This window comes from Equus przewalskii, chromosome 1 (assembly GCF_037783145.1).
Source record: "Equus przewalskii isolate Varuska chromosome 1, EquPr2, whole genome shotgun sequence".
In the NCBI taxonomy this organism is placed as follows: domain Eukaryota; kingdom Metazoa; phylum Chordata; class Mammalia; order Perissodactyla; family Equidae; genus Equus; species Equus przewalskii.
This window is the reverse complement of record NC_091831.1, coordinates 63844986-63868398: the sequence shown is the minus strand read 5'-3', so window position 1 is coordinate 63868398 and position 23413 is coordinate 63844986. Positions and strand designations below refer to the sequence as shown.

Sequence of the window (23413 nt, the reverse complement as noted above, 5' to 3'; positions counted from 1 at the left end):
TAAATTTCAAAATAGAAATTCATTTCTATTTTCATCTGAAAACAAGCCCATTCCTATCACTAAGGAATTACATTTTTTATTTAGGGAAATGTTGGAGGAATGTATGAACATTCTTAGCTAAACCCAAGGGAAGCATCATCAGGGACCCTCCTTGTTCGCTCATCACGAAGGCTCTAAGTGGCATCTGGAGCAGCACTTCCCAAAATGCAAACGAAGAGACATTATGTTAATAAATGGTTTCATCAAATATATTGGAGAAACACTGGGTTTAAAAAGTGTCAAACAGGATTCTTTATTATAGATTCTACACATTCTTTAATAGGCTTAAGTGCAATGAGCCCCTTAAAAGCTGGAAATCTTGCATTTGTTTTCCAAATTTATTTCATCAGAAACTTTAAAATTTTGAAGCACTTCTCTGAAGAAGTCTTCCACAAACTGCAGTTTAGGGTACACTGATATAAATATAAAAAATTTTTAAATGGAACTCTGTTTTAAGTTCAGCTGAAGCCCCAATAGACAATAGGAACCCACTAGACCCACATTCCAAGGTGAGATGCCAGATCACCCAAGCAGGACCTGCGATGGAGGTATCTAAAAACTGATTTTGCAACTCCTAGCTGATCACATCTCTCTATATTACAAAAAGATGCTGGACAGGCTATGAAAGGAGTTTGGATTTAGGAAGTGGGCATTTCTTTAAAAAGAATTTTTAGGGGCCGGCCTGGTGGCACAGCAGTTAAGTGCGCACATTGTGCTTCGGCAGCCCGGGGTTCGCCAGTTCGGATCCCAGGTGTGGACTTGGCACCGCTTGGCAAGCCATGCTGTGGCAGCCATCCCACATATAAAGTAGAGGAAGATGGGCATGGATGTTAGCTCAGGGCCACTCTTCCTCAGCAAAAAGAGGAGGATTGGCAGCAAATGTTAGCTCAGGGCTAATCTCCCCCCCAAAAAAAAGAATTTTTAGGTTTGCCTGCAAGGCTTTACCACCATGGAGAAGGGTTAGAGATACTTCCCTCATCTCAGGCAAAGGAGAGGGAGTTCAATGGCCCACTTAGAGAGCTTGGTATGTGCCCCTTGCATTTACAGGGTCAGAGTGAACTGATTTCTGACTTAAGCCTAAAAAATTTAACAAGTGCAAGAAAGACTATGGGTGAAGCTGCTTGCTAGGTGGCTCAACAAAAGAGGCCTGATTCAAAGACATAACTCTGTTAGTAAGTCCAAGACCCACACGCCACAGAGAGGTGACGGCCAAGTGCAAGACAAAGCGCCCTGAGGCAGCCTTGGATCCTGCCTGGCAAGGAGGCCTTGGCAGAGAGAAGTCCCCACATGCCCAGGATTTGAAGGAGGAATTGTAAATGAACAGACTCAGGAGACGGATTTATTGTTATCAAAAGAACTGCAAGTGAGAGGACCCCGCTGTTGATGAAACAGCCCACAAGGACAAGGGCCAGGCTGAACATCTGACACTAGAGGAGCAAACCAGACCCAGACTGGTACGATCCAAGCAAGTTTGATTCTGCCTCCTACTTCTCTTCCCTCTTCCCACCCAACTCACCTGGTGTGTGGGAATGAGAAGACAAAAGAATAAAGGAAAAGGACGTTACTCAGCCCACCAAGGATGTATTACCTGTGGATGAATTTTAGAGTTTTCATTCTTACTGTAGACTTTTTGTGTTTATAACTGAACCAAGACTGTCTTGAGACTCAGGTAACTAGTCAGAGTACTTACTATTATCTAAGAGTGAGCAGCAAGCTCTGCACCGAGATTTTATTCAAGGCCAAGGATGATCTAGCCCTACAGAGGGGACCTACAGAGGCAGTTGTGAGAAAAAAATAAGGTTGTGTTGCTCCCTACCATGTAACACTAAGCTAACATTTCGTTAAAAGCACCAATGTCTTCCCATAAAATACCTGAGGATGATCCTCTCCTTTTGTGACCCAGAGTCCTACTGCAAAGAGGAGGAAGGCAAACACCACCTTGTATTTTCATGGCACTTTCATGTCCAGCATCTCAACCGACACTCACAACCCTACAAAGTAGCTGGGTGGTTCTGATTGTTCCCATTTTACAGAGGAAAAAATTGAGGATCAAATCTGTGACTTGACTTACGGAAAGTCTAAAAGCACAGGCATGAGCAGATCCAAGTTTTGAAACTCTTGTCATCCAAACTCCTCGTTCAGTGCTTTTTCCAACATATATGTTATTTCCTTTAAGGGATGGGATGAGAGGTCACTTGCAAACACTAGAATCCATTTCTCTAACATGATTGGAAATGACTTCTCAGTGAATGAAACTGAAATAATTACAGCTGTTAAGTTTTTTAGATAGCAACATCAGCTTTGAAATGAAGTCAAGAGCAGCATAAAACAGTATGACCTCAGGCAGAGGAGATTAAACCATTTTTCCAGACTCCACCGCTTGCTCTTTATAGCTGGATGGATTTTGGTTTTCTTCCCTTAAATAATTTTAGGGAGAGGGTATCTTTGATTACACTAAAACAAAATCTTGTGTACAAGCAATTCCTTTGGCATAAAACACAGAGACTATTATCACTTATTTATTTTTACTGGCACAAAAACTAAGCAAAGTCTCAAGGTGCAAATGATCTGTGGTCTATTTAACACCATGGTTGTTTTTATGAGACCTCATTATTGCTCTTTACCCTAAATTATAGGTACATTCTTGGCTCCCTTTCCCACTCTTCTGTAAGCCCCAGAATACTGTATTTTTTTCCTCTTTATTTCCAAATACTCTCCAATACTTCATCAGTCAAACATTCAACATCTCATAGATGATGTGTTGGACCAAGGCAAGGATCTGTGGAACGCAGGAGAAGTGCCAGATGTCTATCAGGATTATGAAGGAAAATTCTCAGGTTGCTACATTTCACAAAGATTGAGTTCTCTGGCTCCATGTTGGACTAGCATTTAAATGTCAAAGTTTCCATATTTTTACATTTTTACCTAGCTAGTTATGCCACAATTATAAAATGGCTATCTTTTTGCAAAGACTTACCACCTCTTTTTCCTCTTCCCAGTGCTCCTTTCCTAATCTTTCTCACCCCACTTTTGCCTCTGCCCCAGTAAGAGCCAAGCTCTTAAGGCACCTGATTCCTCCGACATGGAAAAATTCCCTGGGAATTTCCATATAAACAGACTTTGCTAAGTTGCTACAATTTGGAGTCAAAATTTCCCCAGCCTTATCAAAAGAGCAGCTTAAAGTAATAACAACCAGCCCTAGAATAGCAATAATAATCCCTTACATCTATAAATTATAGTTTTTAGATCATTCTAACTTAAGTAAAACGGTAAAGTGCTAAACAAATGTAAGATACTCTTTCTGTTATTATTGTAAACTTACCCCTTTCTTGAACTGTCAAAAATCCCACTTAAACTTTAAGGTTGAGTTTAGATACCAAAGCAGTGAAATTGTCACCCCACCCCCACAAGCAGAGCTAATTAACCCCTTCTTTGCACTCCCTCAGTCTTTGTTTCTACTACTCTAATAGCCTGTCTTATGCCTTCACTAAATTGCATAAAACACACATATCTTCACTAAACGTTCCTTGAAGGGAAAATCTCTCCATCTCCATGTCCTGGTCCAGTTCCTAGGAACTGAAAAAGTGTTGTTGAATTTAGCCATCCACAACGCTATAAAGAAGGAATTCATGTTACCATTAATCTTTTTTTTAAGACAAGGCAAACTGAGCCTCAAAAAGGTGAAGTGAAATTCCCAACGCCACAGAACTAGTTAACAGAGAATCAGAACTTGAATCTAGATAACCTAAGTTCTAGTGCCTGTGTGCTATTACACTCCCTGTCTTTGAGAACTCCTTTCATAGAATGTTCCCTGTAAGCTCAAAGCAACATAGCTATGGTCATTTTGTTTACCTAATCCAATTCTACCTTTTTTCATGGAAAAGAGTTGTTTATGCTAAGAAACTAAAAATAAAGAGAGCTAGGGGAGGGAAGAAGGGAAAAGAAAGGAAAAATGAAGGAAGGGAAGGAGGGAAAGGAGAGAAAACAAAAGAAGGAAGGGACAAAGTGAGCAAAAGCTTTCCATGTTATCAAATCACATTGTCAAACTGAATTTCAATCTGCCTTTCCAATTTTCTTCACCACCACTACCCCTCATTCATCCTATGCTCCAGTTAAACTGGTTTAGTTGTGGCTACATTGAGGATAAGGAATGAAAAAAAATTGATTTGTATATTGATCTTGTATCCTGCAACATTGCTAAATTCACTTATTACTTCTAGCAGCTTTTTGTAGATTCCCTTGTACTTTCTACACAGATAATCATTTCATCTGCAACTAAACAGTTTTTCTTCTTCCTTTCCAATCTGAATGGCTTCAACTTCTTTTTTTCTTGCATTACTGCACTGACTAAAACCTCCAGGACAATGCTGAGGAGAAGTAGCAAGCATGTATATGTACATTTTTTTAACAGCAAAAATGACTGAGCATTTTTCTGGAATTGAATAAAGCCCATGGAACTTAAAGGTAAGAATCAGTCCCACCCTAAGGATATCCTGAAGGAGCTCTCTCTACTGGTAAGATAGAAAACCAGATAAGGCTGGCTAGATAAAGCCAGGACAGGTCCTTGAACAATAGAAACAACAGCAACAGCAGGAGCCTTATTACTTAAAGAGGGATTAATATGGGCCAGGCACTGTTGAAAGTTCCTGATATGTATTAACTCATCTGACTCTTCCATCTTATCCCCACTTTCCAGGAAGGGAATAAGAGACACAGGAAGATAAGTAACTTGTGTCTCCATGGCCTGTGTTCTTAAGTGCTAGACGAAATTGCCTTCGGTTACCATGTCTTCATTAACTGGTATTGAGTGTCCACTCTTTGCTAATTACTATGCCACTTTCAATTAATTTAATTACCACAATTATCTTATTTCATAAATGAAGGAAGTGATGTTCAGAGAGTTTAAATGACCTGTCCAAGGGCACCCAACTAGCACAAGCCTCAAGCCAAGGTGTTCTGACTGCAAATTGAAGACTCTTTCCACCACCCTGATTCCTCTTTAAATAGCTACTATTTAAAAAGGTACTTTGCAGTTTACAAAAATCATGATCACATTTATGCCTTAAATGTCACTTAAAGGAATTGAGATTTTATTCACTCGGCTAGAACTTTTGTCAGTTTTTGAGAGGAGAGAAAATGTGAAAGAGAAATAGGTGTTTTGGGAAGGCTAGAGCAGCACTGTGCTAGAGAGATTGGCTGGGCAAGGCTGCAAGCACAGGTGCAGGAGGCTGTGCGTCTCTCAGGGGGTTCTACATTCACCTCTGAATCTGTGGGTCTTTCCCTCCAAACTCTTTTGCCAGTCAGGAGAAGTCCTGCTTTAAATAAGACTCCTGGAGAGAATTCCCAGAAGAGCAAAGATGATAAAAGTATTTCTTATGTCACTTCTTCTCCCTGCAGTTATCTTTCAGGAATATTTTTGTTAACTGAGAAGAGCACACCAAGGAACCATTATCACTGATACAAGGAGAAAACGGACAGTAGATTTCCTCAGCCATGTCCTGTCAGTGTCAACAATTTAACTAAACATATAATAGTCATAACCTCATCAGTGTTAAATTTTCTAGGTTTCTGGCACATATCTCTTCATCTCCCTCATTAAGTTTATAGAGTGTGCTTTGGTACATTTGCTCAGGATGAGGATTTCAGCTTCAATTGGCACATATTGGAGTCAAACAGGGGAATGATTTTTCTGCCTTAAGTCATTAGCAGAATAAGATATGAAATGATCCAATACCCAAAGCCAGGTACATGGCAAGTGATAGCAGATGGGTTTGACCCCATCCATCACAATCCTGCCCCATTCACCAGGAGTGGTTCCAACACAGGTAGGCCAACCAGCCCCAAAATATGAATAGTTCCTCTGTTTTCATCATCTTCTTTGCTCCGTACCTTGCACCACTATTCCCTGTTCAGGGACTCCCCTCATTCTGATGGAGTCCCAAGGTCCTCTTTGCTACACCCCCACCAGGATCATTACTCCAAACAAATTCCCCAAATCCAAATCTATCCCAGTCCCCCTTCATTTTATCCTAATTTTAACATATTAGCATTCTGTGCTTAACCACTTCAGATGAAAATGGTTGTTAAAAAATCATTCAGGCAATTTTTTAAGTGATAGTAAGCTAGATATGACTTCTCTCCCAGGGGTGTCTTCATTTTAAAAAAGAGTACTCAGAGTCAGGACTGCCTTAATCTATAGAATAGGTTCAACTGTAGAGAGAGGGTACTGTGGAGCTTCAGGGTGGGGTCTCTTCTGTAGCCATCAACAAAGTCCTGTGCGAAACAGCTAACCCCAACAATACACTTAAACCTCAGTTTCCTTTTATCATACAGGGTTATAATACTCACCTCACAGGATTATTATAATATACACCCATATATATTAACCAACAAGTTGGCTAATCATTGTCATAAATCTCACAGAATGCTATAAATTGCTACCAGAAGTGACATTTCTAACGAATTCTGTGCTTTGCCCTTCAAATAGGTAACCTGCTTGATCTACCTCCATGAGGTCTGAAGATGCGAAACAACCTGGGGAGTGAATCTGTCTGTCAGCCAGACAGGATTATAACTTCTACCTACACTACTTGCTGGGTCCAACTACAGATGAATTATCCTATCTCTAGTTTCTCAACTACCCACAAAATTACAGCTTTTATTTCTTGGGTGGGCTGAAGAGAAACCACCTCTAACACCAGCAGCGGAGGTCTTCTGGTACCTACTTACAAGTTGCCATACCAACACTGTGTGAACCAAGGTAGTATGTGGACCAAATCAAGGGCAACGAGATGCTCTTGGTCCTGAGACAAATAACTGAACCAAGACTCGATCCACGAAGAAAGATAAAATTTGCTGTTGTTTCACTTTGAACGAGAACTCCACTCCCAGCGATAACAAATTTTTATATTTTTATACAAAATGGATTTTCATAGACCTTCAAATGCTGCTGTCTTCTAATCGAGATATCAGGGCAGAGTCTATACTTTCTTTCACTACTTTTCATTCCTAGGGTCCTCAGACTTCTAGAAGCCTACTTGATTGTCTGTGAAAGTAGTAAATTCTAGGTATTCGAGGGACACGAAATTATGGGGAAATGAGGATCTTATCATTCCTAATCAAAGTGTCACAGAAGGATGGTACTGAAGAATATCCTGGGACATTCACTTTATTTTACTGAGCAGGGAACTGAGGCCTGAGTTTAAAGCCACATGCTGGAGTTACGAGGCAGATGTGAAATGTGGACTTGGGTCCAGCGTACTATGTATCCAATCTACCATACAGCATCCCTTCCCCTCTGCTGTGCATGCCAACAGCATCAATGAAACCAAGAGGTGTCCTTTCTTATAACTACCCTGTCTTGTCATTATGTCCTAGGAGTTAATGAATGTCTCATATTCCCAGTCACATTTTAACCTTCTTCCTCCCCTACCACAGGTCTTCTCATATTTCCTGCTCAGGTTTCAGCTCAGTGCTGTGAACTAAAAGGCCTTTTACTCAACACTTTTCCAATGACCAATACAATGATGAATAAATGGCTGCTCAAGTACCTGTCACCAGCACTTCTCTGGTCTGTTAGCCAAGATGCCAATGTTCTTTGTCATCAGATACAACCACAATGACACTGGGGAAAATAGGGGTGTGGAAGACAGTTTCTGCAGTTAGCCAGCTCCATCAGCCACCTGCAGTTTGTTCTGTGGCCCATGATCACATGAGCCAGAGACCATTGGCTGAGAGAGGTGAGAAGAGACCTCACCATGGGGAGGAATGCTGCCCTTTGCCAACTATCTCTGTGGTAGTGAACTCAACGACAGGATGCAGAGCACACAACTCTGGTTGAATACCAAATATCTGGGCTCAAAATCAGCAACCAAGTTATTCAAATCAAAGAAAATCTAATCAACAAATATTTTCAATGCCTACTATGTGCATCCAGACAGCTGTAGTTAGAAGAGAAGACATTTAAGTCCTACTCAACCCCCTAAATTCCACTGCTTTCTGTTGCAGATGCCTGGTATTTTATTATTCAAATATTTATGTTTTGAACAGAGCATCAGTTGGCATATGCTGATACACAGACAGAACTAATAGTTATGAATTATTTCTCCGGCACTTTAATGCTACTCTTGTAAAGCTCCCTAGAAGGAGGCTGAGGACAGTCTACCCCAAGCCTCCTACCATTTCTAAGACGACCATCCCTCTTGCTGTTTCCTGCTCTATCAGAATGCAGGGAAGCTAGGAGGGCCATGCTTCTTCTCATAGCTCCGGGGAAAGATTCAGGTGAGGACATCACCAGAGGCAACATCTTTCTGAAATCAATGTTTGGTTGCCTTAAGGCCTATAAGCACTCCATACCAAGAGGGAACCCTGTGTATAATTTGGCATCTGGGGTGCTCTGAGAACAAAGGATATGATATCCCCTTGTTTCTGGATATCCCAAAGTTAAAATGACATCTTGGCTGACAATCAGGATTCTGCATTCTTCTATAAATCATGTTATTTCTGAAATAACTTAAAGCAGGTGAATGAACATTCAGTTGCCTCATTTCTGGCATTTCTCCTATAAGGACTGCCAGGGCCTTTACTAACACTGCCACCAAGTATTGCAGCCATAAAATGAATATAGTTAAGGGATTTGCTTTTAGCTTGCTCTAGGCCATTTACTGTTTTCATTCTTCAGTGAGAAGAAACAGCCACTGAGGTGAGTGTGGGAGGACCTCTCCATATGTGATGGCAGCCTCTGATTTTTCAATGTCCCCTCGCTGTTGTCAAACAGGCTTGTACACATTTCAGTTATGATCCTGCTTGTCTTTCTAGTTTTCACAATGGCCTCTAAGCTCCTCAGAATCCATGGGCTCTTCCAGAGGCCTCACACTCCCATGACACCAAGCACAAGGATCTGCACAATAATTATGATAAGGAGTTTACAGACAAGGAAAGAAGGAAGCACAAAGGCCAGGCTTGCTGGTAGTCTTCCTAAAGGGAGACTGGAAGTGAAAAAATCTGGAAATTTGGGTCTCCATACCCCAGGCATTGTGGGTCCCTCCTCAAGAATGTGAAATTGAAGACCCCTCAGTCATTTCTCCTTTAAACTTACCCTGCCCACTGGAGAGGTAGTCTCTGCAGCTAGTCTGCTCAATTACCACTGGGTTTTCTCACTGTCCCTGCTCAGCTACTCAAGAAAAAGCACATTAAGAGTGTTTTTCTCAGGAACTTTAGCTCTAAATCTCTGCTTCTTTTCCTAGGTATGTGACTAGGCCTGGAAAACCTAGAGGAAAGTTTAAAATTCCCATATCCAGTGGCTAGGCTGTTCTAGACAGTGATTTGGATAACTCAGAAAAAGATGCCCCACTGGGCAGATGCACCTACAGACACATAGTTGATGAGTGGAGCCTGGACCAGATTTTGATCCTGCCAACTTACCCTGTTGGCTTATGGAAATCTTGTAGTACTTTCTCACGTTTAAACACAGAATCTGGATCAGGTTCTGAACGGTTTATCTCCTTCTCTTCTGAGCCCCACTCTGAGCCCCCTAGCTCTACAAAACCCTCCGGCTTTATTTAAGAAGACAGATTCCAAGACAGCTTCACCAACAACAAAACTTCCAATGCAAAAGTCTAAGCTCCTTTTATACTCTTGATCCCACCTCAGCCCAGTAATGACCCCACAGAGGAGAAGAAGGTTGGAAGAGGGGTGGAGGGTATCCATACCTTCTCTTTTCTCTTTCTACATTCTGCTGATTTTTTTTGCTTGCACTCTCAACCTTGTTGGACCTTTCTCATTTGACTCTTTATTTCACCCGTTCTCCATTAACTGAACTTGTTTGTTACCAACTTTGCCCATCTGTGCCAAGATGGAAAGACAAAAATTCCAAAGCCAGTGTCTATACCCTCCCCAGGGAAAGTCTTCCATGGAATTTTGTAACCCAAAGATGACCCTGGCTTACATGCTGGAATTTCTTTACCATAGAAGAACTACTTCTGCAAAAAATTTTAAAGCTGTCATTTTCATTAAAAAAATAAGAAGATAAAAAACACACACACACAAGCCATTATTTGTAAAATACCTACAGATGATGAAGAGGAATGCATATCAATATATACACACGCATACAGATGAGTGAGTGAACACATGTGTACGTGTCTACCCATGGAGACAAGACAAATCTTTCAGACGAAAGTGGTTGAATACTAAGGAAAATGACAGGAATCAAGAATGATTACAAATTTCTTCTAGCTTTTCCTTCCACCAGTTCCTTCAGATAAAAAAAATACAAAAGTTTCTCAGAATTCCATTTAAATTTGATACCTAAATTAGTCTCAAAAAGTAATCACATGGGTGGCAGAAATGCAGGGGTTACTAAGCAGGGGTCTCATTGTGGTATGAGAATGATTGCTAGCTAGAAAGGGGGATTTTCCTGTCCTCTTCTGGTATAGCTTTGCTAAATAAACTCTGACACCTCTGTGCCTCAATGTTTGATATCTTAGATTTTTTCCAGGGTTTACTAGTGTTCTGTGGTTATATTATTTAAAAATTATGTGGATATTTGGAATAATGACTACCATGCCCATGACAACCATCACTGCCACCACCATTATCATCCTGACTTCTTCTCTATCTAGACCAATTTGAAATTGCCCAGCTATACTTGTACCTTAAGAAATGTACAAATAGTGGATTTCCTTATTTTTCAAGGACAAATATAGATAGAATTTTTAGTGACTTAACATGTCTGGGTGCTGCCAATTTCAAATTTCACAATGCCAAAGAGCCCAGTGCAAGACTGTCTCAAACTCTGATGATGGAAGACCCTTCTAATTAGGTTTCCAAAGCAGCTGTCAAGGGGAATAATGGAAATTCCAAGAAAAACTTGATCTTCAGAGAGCTTAGGCTCTGATTATGGTCCTGAGTTTGGGCCAGGTTCAGACTTTTCAAATGCTGTTCCAAATACTCCCTAACCTCATAATTTGGGACTACATTCAATGCTTATTCAGTGTCCTTTCCTTTCATGACCAGCATGCATGCAGCTCTTTATACTGTACACAACTTATGAAGTTGGACATATCATTCCTCCACTACACAAAAAATTAGACCCAGTTCCTCAACCCAAAGATATCTTAGATAAGAAGGTCTTTTTTATTGCTATTTTTTTGGTGAGGAAGATCAGCCCTGATGAAAAGGAACATCTGTGCCAATCTTCCTTTTTTTTTTATTGTGGGACGCTGTCACAGCATGGTTTGATGAGTGTTGTGTGGTTCTGTACCCAGGATCCAAACCCGCAAACCCCAGGCTGCCAAAGCAGAGCTCGCAAACTTAACCACTATGCTACCAGGCTGGCCATCTTTTCTTTTTTTCAATATAGAATGCTTCACAAATTTGCATGTCATCCTTGTGCAGGAGCCATTCTAATATTCTCTGTATCATTCCAATTTTAGTATATGTGCTGCCAAAGCAAGAATGAGAAGGGTTTTTTTTAGAAAGAGAATGGTAAGTGGTAAAAAAAAAATCACAGGTTTGGAATCACAGGGACCAGCAATAACTTTAAATACTTATAATAAGAGAAGGTAGCATCTGAGAACTAAGCATATGTGTTATTTGTAGTGATTATCCTTTCCTTACCTCATAAGATACATTATTGGCACATAGATATACTCAATAAATATTTATTGAACTAAATTAATCCACTCTCATATTGAACAAATTTACTTTCACTTAAAGAAGGCTCCATAATCTCTTGGTAACTTGATACTGTGCTCCTTACAATTTCTTTAAGAGAGAGTTCTGGGTTCAGGATATTGGTGTCGTTGTCTCACCTCATCCATAAAGCCTTCCCTGACAACTCGAGTCTACTCTACTCTTATTTTTCTGACTCCCGTTGTACTCATTCCAGGTTCCACTCCCTCTGGCAAATACGAATATCTTATCTTGCCGTGTAAAATGTGTTTCATAAACACATCATCCTTCCTACGAGCCTATAAGTTCCTCAAGGGCAAAGGCCACAATTGCTATTTATTTTGCATGTCCCATTGCACACAACACAATATGGAACCCATACTAGCTTCTGAACAAGTACCTGCTAAATTGAGTTGAATTTTAAGAACAGGACTCCACTATCACTGATGATTTTGTTTCAGAGAATTACCAAAAGGCAGGATTGGTTGCATTCACCACTCATTTCACCCAAATTAAGTCCATTTGTCTCTACACTTGAAGTGCTAGTTAGGAAGCAGAGGATCAGAGAGCAGCTGCTTGCTTTCAACAAAGAGGAGATTGTATTTCAGCAATGGATTACAGGATTTCACATATTAGTCATTAGTGACTCTTGGCCAAACCCGTTGGTGTTATCAGAAATAAAAAGTAATCCTGAGATATGTCAAATATCAATTTCCAATTACTTTCCTGTGACACATTTTTGCCACTTGGGAAAACTCCCAAGGGATCTGTTGCCCCTTATCAGCTCAGATCAGGCTTACCTTTCAAACAGGTAACACTCAGCAGCACCCTGTTCAGCCTCAACATTACAATGTCCTCCTCTGACACTCAGATTCTCTTGTGAAGTCTTCAATATTGGCTTACACTGTCACTGGAGACCTGGCCCAAGTGTGGAAGGCCTCCTGATATTATACCCTAAACCATATGTGTTGGGGTGGGATGGGGATAACTCCAACACCTGTGGTGAGCTGTTGTCACTAAGGTTTCTCGAGCCTTAATTTTCACTGAGATGTTGAATGCAGCCACAAAGACTCATGCAGGACTTCTGCATCTTCAACTCCAGCCAATGGGGCGAAAATAAGAGTGTCTCTAAAGGCTTAAATCTGATACTTGAAATATAGAACAGCATTTCTACACTCCAGGTTACAGAAGGCAGGCCAGAGACTAAATGAAAAACTCTTTGGTATTACAGATGTTAAAACTGAGGATCTGCAAAAAACCAGAAATAACATGTCCTCTTTATTACAAAGTAATGGAACAGAATTTGGAAAAACCAGGAAACGTCTCTGGGTTCATAAATCAGCCCAGTTGGAGGGAGATGCAAATGGCCAGCACCTGGAATAAACCTTCATCCAGAGCAGGAGAACAGCCTAAAGAATTGAACTTCGGGGCCAAGGCTCCAGACTGTGCACTGTGATTAATGACTTAAGTGAAAGGTCTCAGTTGAGGCTGAACAATTAACTTGTCTCTCCACATCTCAGAACTCTCCACAGCATAACTATGTCTTCCCTGATTGTTCATGTTTACCAAAATGCAAGCCAGTCTGCGAAGCTTTGAATGTGTCATCATCAGACTGTTTCTGACAATTGGGAGAGCTCTGGTGTTTGTCAGGACTACTTTCATCAAATCATCTATGTTGACTCTGCATGCATGTCTCAACCTTTCAGTTCCTTTTCAAGTTTAAGAACCATCTTAAATGAGGCAATGGCATCGGCCTCGATCTGTCAAAGAAAAAAAAGTCTACAGCTCAGAGGATTGCAAATGGACAGCATATGGGCTGGCTCATTTCTGGTCATTCCCAAAAAAGTTCTTAGGGAATTGAATGTCTGTGAGATTAATGGTTCCCTCCTGTCCTGCCTTTATCCTCTAGAATAGGTTTCTCTAATCTCTTTCAGATTCTCTAAAGCATTTACATTAAACCAATCACTCCTCCTGAACCTGTAGCTGAGCCTCTATGAGACCTACTAGAACCTAAGGAAGTCAAGCCTCTTTCCCTTTTTCCTGGAGGTGAATTTGTAGATGAGAAAGAAAGGGAGGTATCCCAGAACCTGATTTTGAATGTGGAAGTACCCAAGAGGATGTATCCAAGGAATCCACTTGCCTCATTTGACCTTATAAAACTGGTTCATTTGTGACAAATGGGTCTACCCAAAGTGGATATGGCCCTACACATGGTAGGTTTGGAAGGGTACTGAGTGCCTTGCCTAAAAACATCACAGACCTACCACAGGAGCTGACCCTTCAACTCCCCTGTTGAATCCCATCCCATCCACAATCCCATCCACAACTACTTCTCTCCGTGAAGGCATCCTGTCTCCAGAAGACATATCAAAACCAACAAGAATGACAACAATAATCGAAGCAGGAGCAACAACAAGAACATGTATTTTGCGCTTACTATAGGCCAGGAAGTCTTTGAAACACTTTACTTACATCAACTCACACAATCCTTACAACAACCCTACCAAGGTAGGTGTTAGTATTAACACTCATTTTACAGAGAGGGAGACACAGAGTAGTCCAGTAACTTGCCCAAGGTCACAAAGCCAGTAAGTGGCAAAGCCAGGATTCAACTTATGCAAACACAGGTCTCAGTCTTATGCCCTTAATACTATCCTAAACTGCTACTATGCTCTCTAGAGGTATTGGTCCCCACTCACCACTGCTAATGAGTTTAGAGAAGCAACCCTTCTAATATGGCACCTGCTTATCAGTCAGGCTTGGTGAATTCTGTTTCTATTACTCAATGTGTAACCTCAAACGAGTTTTGAGTCTCTAAGCCTTAGTTGTCCTTATTTGTAAAATCAGTATGATATGAAGACTTACCTCATAGGGTTTTTCTGAGGATTGGTGAGATAATGCATATGCAGGCCCTAGCACAGTGCCTAGAACACGGTAGGTGCATAATAATCATAGCAATGCTTATTACCAATCTGATTAGCTAATACTGACTAAAGGAGTTGGAGTAGATGAGGCAGAAACAATCACAACTTGGAATGTGGATATGAAAGGCAGATCAATGTGGTGACCCCAGAGAGACTAGGATACTAGGGTACTAAAAAGTACTAGTGAGGGATACCTACTTTCTTGGTCTGACCCAATTTATGCAGCCTCTAGGTTAGCTTATCTCCATGCAAGAAAAAAATTCTAATTTTAAAACTATACTACATCAAGAAAAAATGAACAGATGTCCAAGATTTTTCTAATCCTCCCTGAAATTCCTGGCGCAAAAGCAAGACAGCAATGCATCCTTCACGGCCTTGTTGCCCCTCCAGAGTCAAGCCTGGAGATGCATCCTCATTCTGCATTTCCCACATGCTCTTGCTGACCCCTGACACATTACATTCTTTGCATCAATAAGAACTGGCGCCAGAACACACTAAATTGCCTTTGACTACCTTTAACTGATCAAGTATTTTTTTATGATTCTTTCCTGTTGTACCATTTTTCACTTTTGACTTCATAATTCTCTGCTGACTTTAAATGAAGCTTTGCCAGACTATCCAAGGTAGCTTTTAATAGAGATTTAGGGGTTAGCTTGTCCTGTGGTTTGGATTCAGATTCTACTCCAGCAACAAGGGGAAATTAACTAGGTGGTTTCATCTCAAGTGGCCATTTATACTTGGAATGGACAGAGAGTCTATCTTCTTCCAAGTCTTGTAATCATGACACTACAAAGGGATATTCAAGAAATAAAAAAAAAAACTAGGTAGCAATCACTTCCACACCACAAAACCACTACCCAGTGTCCCTGCAAGCCCAGATGACTGGAATAATATAGAGACAGCAGTGGAATCACTTGCTGAGTGACAGGGAGGAATTTGACCACATTCTGTCCTATGCCAAAGACAACACTTGTTCTCCTTAAGATGAGGAACTCAAATGACCTTATACCAGCTATGCCAGCCTGCCCCTTGATGCTCCTCCCTGCTTTATGTTACCCTTAGTCCCCACTGCATTTCGTCCAGACGAAACACTGGAAGCCAGCTGGCCCTCAGTCACTGGGAAACGTGACATGACTGGAATAGAAAATGAGTTAGATAAGAAGTCAGTCTCCAAAATTAACATTTCTTTTTTAAAGAAGAATAACTTTCACTTAATTATTTCTTTAAATTATAAAATTGCTAACAGTAAGATTTAGGTTTTGTCTTGTTTTTCATTGTCATGTAATGCTTGCTTCATTACAAAGGAATAGATATAACATACGTAAAGTATTCAGAACAAATATTTTAAATATATCTGTATACCCCTTACCAAGCTTAGAAATAAATAAATCTCTTTGGTTGTTCCTATCAGATTAGATTTCTTTGCCTCCACCTATCATCAGTCATAAATGCAACCCTGAATTTTGAGTTGTTCATTCCCATGGTTTTCTTCATAGTTTTGTCACATATATAAGGATCCTATTAAAATAGTGCTTTAGAATCATTCATTCTTTCTCTCCAAATTTTGTAGATTCATCCATGTTGAACGTTACTCAACTTTATTTAATGAATTGTTTGGGTTGTTTCCAGGTTTTTGTTTTGTTTTGCTATTACAGACAATGCTATGAATATAGTTCATATTTATCTGAGCACATGCAATAATAGCTTTTCCTGAGTTAGTGTCCTGGAAGTAGAATTGCTGGAGCTTAGGATTTGCATATATTCAAATTCACTAGATAATAATGAATTTTTCCAAAGTAGATATACCAATTTCAACTCCCACCAAATAGCTTTTGCATTTCTGTTGCTCTGCAACTTCACCAGCACTTGATACTGTCAGATTTTTATATTTTGCTTAACCACTGAGTTCAGCAATATGCATCTCATGGTTTTAATTTACATTTTCACATTTAATTGCTTTTTATAGATAATCATTGAGAGATTTTTGGGTAGTTTGAAACAAAATTCTTTGCTCAAAATAAGTGAAATGCAGAGTTTTTATAGATTAGCTGTGATTCTTTGGCTACATAGAAAGATACTATGTACATAGACATATAGGAATTAACATATCTATATCTGCTACCCATACTTACAGCAGGAGTGGTAAGCTAGGGCCCATGGGCCAAATCTGGCTACCAGCTGCTTTTGTAAATAAAGTGTTATTGGAACACAGCCATGCCTATTTGCTTACATATTGCCTATAAATACTTTCACGCTACAAGGACAGAGTTGAGTAGTCATAACAAAGACCATCTGGCATGCAAAGCCTAAAATACTTATTATCCAGCCCTTTACAGTAAAAGCTTGCTGACCCATGACTGAGCATCTCCACCTGTAGGCACAGATACCTCACAGTCAACATGTCCCCTAGGATCTGTTCCTCCCAAATGCCGCTCCTCAGAAAATGGCTCCACCTTCCACAAAGGTACTCAGGCCAAAAACCTGAGAGTCATCTCATGCTCTTCCCTCCTATTCACTATTTACAACCAACTAGTGGATACCATTCAAGTATTCAAGCTTCTCAACATCAATCCTGCAAAGTCCTCTTTCTACACCCATGCCTAGCCCTTTGTTCAAGCCTTACATTGACTTAGGCAATCCCTCACCCAATGATCAAGCCTTTGGTGTCCCCAAGTTTCACAGCACTTGTAACACTTCATTCCGTTTGTTTGAGTTCCTGTCTGCTTCTCCACGTAAACTGTAAATTCCTTAAGAGCAGGGACCCTTAACATCTCTGTACATAGTATGGTACCTTGCATAGCAAATCGTTTATAATAACTTAGCCTCCTGGAGGCTGCTTAGTCCTGGTCAGAAACCACTGAGAGCCTGACATAGCAAGACATTTGTGGCTGATATGCCACTAGTCAGCAGGGTTTGGAAATAGTTGGCTGCTCTCCTAAACCTCATGGCAGAGAGGACTTGGGAAAAGAGATTCCTTGTCATTATCATTTAATGCAGTGGTCCTCAAATTGTTGTGTGTTGAGGAATCAGCAGAAGAGCTCATTAAAAATAACAGACACCAGGGTGTCACCCCAAGCCCATTGGAGCAGATTCCCTGGAAGTAAGCGCTCAAGCGTCTTTACCTTATGGATATTTCCTAGGAGATTCTTAGGTAGGCTTGAGACGCACATATCTAAGAATGACAGCTTTCTGAATCCATTCCCCTATTTCTACTCCACCCTACCACACTGCCTGTCATGAGTAGCTAACACAGCATAGAACTCCCTGACCCCTTTGCTTGGGTACCAGAGCTTCCCTAAGCTTCTCCATCCTCCTCCAGTGGCCCAGAGGAAGCCTGATTTGAAGGGATAATTGTATTCTTTTCTTAGGGTTAAATTCTAATCTTCAATCTCTGTTTTTCATTGAATTGGTTGCATTACTGGTTAATGAAGGGGTCTACTCCCTACTCTGACCATCTTTACTGTTCAGCATACCTAAAATGAAGAATCTCCTGTTATATCCTAGTACCACTTGCTTGTAGGCACCATACTTTCTAGTATCTGCCTGAGGGAAGAGGCATGCAAACATTTGTACAATATATATATTATACAAATACTTGTTTTAATTTTTACTGCCTTCTTCATTTTCAACATTATGTATCATTTAATATGTAAAAAGCAAATGTTAATAGAAGGGTTAGACCAACAACAATACCAATAAGATGCTGTTAATATTTATTAGAGATTTTTCTTATTAGACTTAATTTTTTCCTAAATTGCAAGTGACCCATTATCATTATGCTTGGTGGATAATATAACAAAACAAAATTACCAGTCCATTTTACTCATGGAGAAAGTCTAAGGTTTCTTGGGTTTTACAACACCAAGCACAGTACAAATTCAAGGAATTTTTCCAGTGCTGCACTCGGTGATTTTTAGGGGTCTATTTTCCCCAGAGGCATGTAAGTACTAAAATTGCATTGGATTGCATTTCACTCTCAGCGGGTGAGAAAGTGCATAGTCAATGGGTTATTTGCCATTCTTTATTTCCATTGTATGCAGTCACATGGAGGTATCTCTCAGGTGGTTGTTGAAGTTTACTAGACACTTAGGAGCCATCTTGTGCTTTCACTAAATGGCATTTATAATCTATAACCGAAGGGGCTGTCTATGAAGCCACTGGTGCAGCACACTTAAATTCTGCTTGCGTTAATTCAGGTTACAGAGATCAGTTCTTTCACTGAGATTCCAAGGGGGGCCGGGGAGGGGACTGCATTTTATACATATATATATTAGATATGTAAATATCTAAACAATATTTATCAGGGATAAAGGTCTTGGGATTACGTGAATTAATTAATAACAGGGGCCATGTAAAAATCATACCACTGAGTTTGCTACACCTTTATTCATCTGTAATAAAAGCACTAAAGTCTGTAAATGCAGTATTACTCTGCTTTCATTCAACTAGGTATTTCTAATTAACCATCATTTTCATGCTTCACTAGTATTCTCATAATTGATGCTCATAACAGGATTCTTGAAATCTGAAGAGCCAGAAGTGCTTTCTTGAATCATCAAGAAACAGATTAAAATGTATTCAGTGTAGTTATATCGTTAAGTGTGTTTTATTGGAGGGTAATATGGAAGAGAAGAAAGAACACAGCCTTCAGGGTTAGACCTGGTTTTGAATCTCACCAAGGACACTTATTAGCACTGGGACCTTGCGTAAACTACATAATATCTCTCTAAGCTTCAATTTCCTCATATATAAAATGGGGATAACAGCCAGCTTTAGGAGATATTTTCAAGATTAAATGAGACCACAAACATATGTAAAATCCCAGTATAGTGCCTGGCTCTAAAGAAATCACTCAATAAATAGTAGCTGTTAGTAGTGCTGATATCTTCCTTCCCATTCTCACTAAATCAGTAAGCTGTGCAATACACGCATGTACCTCTTTAGTTTTTTTTTTTCTGTATCTCTTTATTTACTAGAATATTTGATTCATATGACTACCCTATCCCACAACTGTGACAGACTACAGAAAGTTTACTGTGGATTCTCAATATTGGATTATTTAAATTTGAAGAAGAAAAGGAATATTTTCTAAGAAACTATTTCTTTATCACTGGCCTTCGGCAAACAAAGTTTCAAAGTCTTCAAAATGCTTACATATTACCCAAAGCCCCTTCCCTATTTGGCTCTTTTATTATTTTTGTTACTATTATTACATGAGCAAAATAATGGCATATTTTCATAAAAATTCAGAAACCGAAAAGTCTAGTTTTTTTTTCTTCTTCCTCTCCCCAAAGCCCCCCAGTACATAGTTATATATTCTAATTGTAAGTCCTTCTAGCTCTGCTATGTGGGATGCCACCACAGCATCGCCTGATGGGCAGTACTAAGTCTGCACCCAGGATCCGAACCTGTGAAAGCCCGGGCCGCTGAAGCTGAGAGCACGAACTTAACCACTCGGCCATAGGACCAACCCCAAACTAGTCTTTTTGAACCTCTTCTACTCTTTCCCCTCCAACCCAGGTGTCCCCCAGATGTAACCACTGTCAGGGGTTTTCTGTCCATCCTTCCGAAACTGTTTCTATGCATTTACACACATGTATGTGTGTGTGATTTTGTGCTTTTAAATACATAAAATCTATCATAGTGTACAAATGTCTTGTACTCAAATTGTTTTTTGCTCAAAAATGTGTCTTGGAGATCATTCTGCATTAGTATTTTATTTACGTTAACCTTTTTTAAACTGCTGCATAGTATTCAACATCATGATTTACCATACTTCAACCATTCCTTTCCTGAAGAGAATACAATTTCTCTTTGTATTTTTTTACTACTAGAAAACCACTGCTATGAACATCATTCTGCATACTTCCCTTTGGACATATGTAATTGTTAGGTTATAGGCATTATGAATTTTATTCTAGTCTTTTAAATTCAATTTGTTTATTTTTGAACATAGTTCAAAATTTTAAAGTAAACACAAGTGTACAGTGAACATTGTTTCTCCCATCTAGGTTTCCCACGTGCCTCATTCTCGCATCAAGAGGTAGTCACTATCACCGTCTGTCTTTCAGAGGTGTTTTTATAAACATAGATTCTTATCATTCTTACTTTATGTGTAAATAATAATATGCTTTACATATTGTTCTGCACCTTGTTTTACTCCCTTAACAATAAATACTGGATAGACACATATAACTACGTGGGGAACTTCGTAATTCTTTTGACAGAGATATACAGTATTCCAGAGATTGGATGTACCATAATTTATTTAACAATTTCTAATTGATAGATATTTGCCTATTTTCAATGTTTAGCTGGTACATCTGCTATACAATAAATATTATTGTATCTATGTCATTTTACACATATGCAAGTATTTCTAGGAGTATAGTTGCTGATCTATTTTTATACTGGGTTGTTGATCACTTTATAACCAATTTCTTCAGTTATTAGAAATGTACATAATCTATCATCATAATATGATTTTCAAATATTTTTTAAGTTTACTATCTTTTGACTTTGCTTAAAGCCAAAAGTATTTTTTTAATGTGTAACAGGTTTTTTTTTTAAGTAAAATCAAGAATATTATTAATAAGGTTACATTTTTTTAAATTTTTATTTTTTATTGCAGTAACATTGGATTATAACATTATATAAGTTTCAGGTGTACATCGTAATATATTTTGAATTCTGTGTAGATTACATCATGTTCACCACCCAAAAATTAATTATAATCTATCACCACATGTGAGCCTAATCCGATTTTTGCCCTCCCCTCTCCCTGCTTCCCCTGTGGTAACCACCAATCCAATCTCTATTGCTATGTGCTTGTTGGTCGTTGTTTTTATCTTCTACTTATGAGTGAGATCATATGGTATTTGACTTTCTCCCTCTGACTTATTTCACTTAATAAGGTTAGATTTTTTAATTTTTGTTTTTTAAATTGGGGCTTCTGAATTGTGATTTCTCTATTTTCTTTTAGAATTTTCAGGGTTTCTTTTTCTTAGCTATTTAAAATTTTAATCCATTTGTAATCTATCCTGCTGTCAGGTATGAGGTATAGATCCAATTTTTTTCCCCCAAATACCTAGTCATTTGCCCCAAGAACATATATGGAATAGTCTATCTTTTCCCCATCAGTTCAAAATACCACTTTATCATATACTAAATTCCCACATGTAATTGAGTCTAGTGCTGGACTTGCTTTTCTACTCCATTAGTCTGTTTGGTGATTGGTGGGCCAGTACCACATTGTTGTAACTATTGAGGCATTATAATATATTCGATATCCAGTAGGGCTAATTTCCCCTCACTATAATTCTTTTTCGGAGTGATCCTGGCTATTATTTTTGCTTATTTTCCCATCTGAATTTAGATTCGTTTTTTCTAGTTTAAAAAGAAAAAAATCTTTGGTGGTCACATAGTTTCATAATGAATTTATATCTTCATAAAGAAGTCATTGACATATTCATTGTCCTGAATTTTCCTATAAAAGAATAAGGTATATCTGTTCATATCTTCAAGGATTCTTGTGTGCCCTTCTAGAGAGTTTTAAAATTTTCTTCATGAAGATACTATATATTTTTGTTAATGTGTTACTATAATATCCCAATTTATTATCTTTTATGTTGCCTTTGTAACTGGAGTCTTTTATTCAAAGTACTTTCTAACCGGTTTTTGTTTTAATATTAAAAGTCTAGTGATTTCTGCATATTAACCTTATACCTTACTTCCTGCTGAATTCTCTTGTTAGTCTTTTAGTTGGTTCTCTTGAGTTTCCAATTGTCAAATCAAATAAAGTCATCTGTAAACATGATAGTTTTGCCATATATTTTCCATTTTCATGCCTGTAATTTCTTTCTCCTATTTGTATTGGCTAGTATTTCCAGTAAAACATTAAATAACAATAACAGATATCTTGTCCTTACTTTAATGAGAATATCTCTTATATTTGCCCGTTAAGCTAGGTGTTCACATTTGGACTGAGATGGATGTTTTATCATGTTAAGAAAGTATACATGTATTCTTGTATGCTTTTTATCAAGAATGGTTATTGAGGGCCAGCCCAATGGCATAGTGGTTAAGTTCGTGTGCTCTGCTTCAGTGGCCCCAGGTTCACAGGTTTGGATCCTGGGTGTGGACTTATGCACCATTTATCAAGCCACACTGTGGCAGCATCCTACTTCCTACAAAATAGAGGAAGATTGGCATAGACGTTAGCTCAAGCAAAAGGAGAAGAGGAAGAAGAGGGAAGAAGAAGAGGGAAGAGGAAGAAGGAGGAGGAGGAGAAGGAGGAGAAGGAGGAGGAGGAGAAGGAGGAGAAGGAGGAGGAGGAGAAGGAGGAGGAGGAGAAGGAGGAGGAGGACAAGGAGGAGGAGGAGGAGAAGGAGGAGGAGGAGGAGGAGGAGGGGGGAGGAGGAGGGGGAGGAGGAGGAGGAGGAGAAGGAGGAGGAGGAGTGGGGGGGGAGGAGGAGGAGGAGAAGAAGAAGAAGAACATAAAAAGAATGGTTATTGAATTTGGCCAAAGCCCTTCAGCATCTATAGAATTATGTCTTTCTTCTTTAGATATATTAAAAAGATTAAATAAATAAATGGATATCCTAATATTGGAACTTCACTACATACTTAGAATAAATCTTAGTGGGTCATAATGTTTTATTCCGCAGTTTATGCTATTGAATGTTGTTTATAATTATTTTATTTAGGATTTTTGCACCTATATTCATAATTGAGATGAGTATGTAGTTATTTTCACTGTGATCCTTATCAATTTTTCT

The 23413-nt window shown here is 39.2% G+C and overlaps 1 protein-coding gene and 1 non-coding gene across 13 annotated transcripts in view; both read right to left on the bottom strand.

Annotated features, from left to right (window-relative positions):
- LRMDA (leucine rich melanocyte differentiation associated) overlaps nt 1–23413 on the bottom strand; it is a 1072656-nt gene that overhangs the window by 184276 nt on the left and 864967 nt on the right. The window lies entirely within an intron of this gene.
- On the bottom strand, nt 11392–11494 carry LOC139078311 (U6 spliceosomal RNA). Its single transcript, XR_011531248.1, has one exon. It is a non-coding gene; the product is annotated as a U6 spliceosomal RNA (small nuclear RNA).